Here is a 3,009-nt window from a genome sequence, read left to right as displayed (position 1 = left end):
GAATGTGGGCTTACTCCAAGTCACTGAAACTATTGATTATTTGGGTTAGAGAGGCACCTGCATATTTTCTAGGTAAGATAGTAATCTTTTCTTCTTTGAAAAGACACAAAACCCATAATCATCAAGAAAATTATTTGTCTATATGACAAAATATAACATACTTGGACTTTATAAGGATATGATGGATTGGAAGAAATTATTTGCATCAGATACAATAGGCAAAGAATTAAGAGTCTTAATATTTGAAAAGCACTTATAAATCAATGGGAAAGAAATTAACCTTGTATAAAAATAAGGAATGGTAAGGGAAGTAAATACACAATAAGTTTCTCTATTTCAACAGCAAAGAAGTAATATTTTTTCACCAAATTAAATTGATAAGCTTCTATGACGCTATTAGAAAATGGCCTTTCTCTTATACTATTTATAGAATTGTAAATTAATGAGGGTTTTGTTTGTTTTTTGTTGTTGTTTTGTTAAAGCCATTGTCATTATCTATCAAATTGTAACTGTGTATTCCCTAGGACCCAAATCTGTTTTTGCAAATACTACTAGTACAGTGACTTAACACATATTTGCTATTTTGTGGTTCTCTAGAATATTGAGCTAAAATCAAGACATTGTCAAGATTACATTCCTCATTGGTGTCTTTCTGTAAGGGAGACCCTGTCTCCTTATCCTCTCAGTTTCTAAAAAGTTATCACATTCCTTGGCTCACGGACCTCCTCCTTCATTTCTAGAGTTGTAACTTTTGGCATCTTATATCTCACACTGTGATCTTTGTGGTTCTGTTTTTGATTTCCTCTTCTACTTTTTTAGGACATATGTGATGTCCTCATACCATGTGGATAATCCAGGATAATCTCCCTGTTGTAAAATCAGATGATAAAGGGTTTCAGTTTCATTACTGCAGGTAGTTCCTATCCCCCAAACCACCTAACATCTTCACAGGTCCCAGGGATTAGGACATGGATATTTGGAGGGGTTTATGTTATTCTACTTACCACTCCTAGAAATTCCACTTTTAAGACAATACTCTATAGAAACACATATTTGTGCCAAGGAATATGTGATTCACAATTTTCCTTATGACAATAGTATTTTGAGTAGTAAAAAAGGAAAAAAAAGGGGTCTCCCTGATGGCACAAGGGGTTAAAGTGCATCACTGTGAAGCTATCTGCAGACACTGCTGCATGAGTTTGATCCCTGGCCATGGGGGTGACACACATGGCAGAGCAGACCTCTCTTGTCTTGCTCACTGCTCCCCTCAGCAGTGAAGTTTAGTAGATCTGCCTGTTCTGCTTCCCACTGTCTCTCACCCCCACACCTCTGGCTTGTACCCCAGTTCTTGTATGCATAAATAAATGAATTTTTAAAAAATAAAACACCTAACTATTCATCAAAAGTGGATAATTTTTACTCTAGTCATATAATTCTATATAATAGTTAATTTGTGTTCATTCAACTAGGCCAGGAGATACCCAGATTTGGTCAAACATTATTCTGGTTGTCTCACTAAGGGTGTTTTAGCATGTGACTAACATTGAAGTCAGGGTAGAGGAACAGAGGAGACCCTCCTCTGACAGAGGTGGCCCTCCTCCAGTCAGTTGAATAGAACGAAGAAGATATTACTAGTAAAAGAGAATTCTTTTCGCCTGATAAGCTTGTAACTTACATAGTGTATTGTTTTCGGCCTCTGGACTCAAACTGAAATAGCCTCTTTTTCTGAGTGTAGAACCTGGCCTTCAGTCTGTTACTAAATCATCAGTCCTTCTTTGTCTCCAGTTTATCAATCTGAAGATACTGGAAATCACCAACCTTCATAATCTCATGAGCCAGTTCCTTATAATACATCTTTCTTTCATTCATATACATAAGCACACACACAAATATACATGTAAATATCCTATTGGTTATGTGCTCAAAAATTCTGTCTAAAACACTCTGAAAAAAAAAGAAAAATGCAGCCATATTAGAAGGCAAACATTTATAGGCAGATAGAGAAGGATTTTCAAAGGATAGCTACATGAAAAAGTTTACATAAAATTATATATTAAAAGTCATGCTTTAATAGTTTGTATAAAAATGAAAGAGACATTTATAAATGTCAATGCACACTTCTCCATATAAGTGTATAGAAAAAACACCGAAGGCCGCATGCTAGACTCACAGCCATGATTATCTCTGAGATGAGGGGAGGTAAGGGGCTATCAGCAAAGGGACTTTCCTATGTACTTCAATTGTTTGAGTCTCTCAAGTGAGCACACACCTATAAATTATTTGTGGGCTATAATAAAAAAAAAAAACTAAGGCAATCAAAACTCAAATCAAAAACCCATTCAGCTATATCCACGATAATATTTCCAACTAACCAAATTTAAAAGAAGTCTGCATAAAAGCTGTAATACCATGTTTGAATTTATAAGGAGAAGGTTTCTTTTTGGTGTCTGGAATACCCATATGAACCATCAAGAGACTATTTTCCTAATTAAAAAAAATATGTAAGAAATCAAATTAGGAAGCTGAAGAGACATGTTAAGCATGAAATTAGAGCACAGAAAGTCAGATGTCCTTGAGGGATGTTTTATCTTAGCTGAGGTTTTTAACTCCAATGAATTATCCAATTGACCCTAACACTTGGGCCTCTAGACACAGTCTCTTTTTCTGATAATAGCTGTCGCTCTCTGCTCTAAAGAGGCTCTTGAGAGTTACCAGTGACTCTCACTTCCCCAATGTCATTCTGAGAATCTGCATTAGATCCACCTTTCTTTCCTGTTTGTATGAGGCCCTGTATCTCATTCACTTCTCTTGAACAGAGGCTTCCAAGCCTTCTTCCATCTCTTTTAACATGTTCAGTTTCCACAGTGAACAGAAAGCCATTTGCATTCCCCTAGAAAACACAGAACAGGACGGGTAACTTTAGAGGAATTTCCTACTGAACAACAGAAACCCTTCCTGATTGGGCTTTTCCTTTGCTTCCCAACCTTGTCCCTAGATCTAGGGCTTCAA

Source organism: Condylura cristata, unplaced genomic scaffold (genome assembly GCF_000260355.1).
Source record: "Condylura cristata isolate star-nosed mole 26May11 unplaced genomic scaffold, ConCri1.0 scaffold00024, whole genome shotgun sequence".
NCBI lineage: Eukaryota > Metazoa > Chordata > Mammalia > Eulipotyphla > Talpidae > Condylura > Condylura cristata.
The sequence above is the reverse complement of the archived record's forward strand: the minus strand, read 5'-3'. Positions refer to the sequence as shown.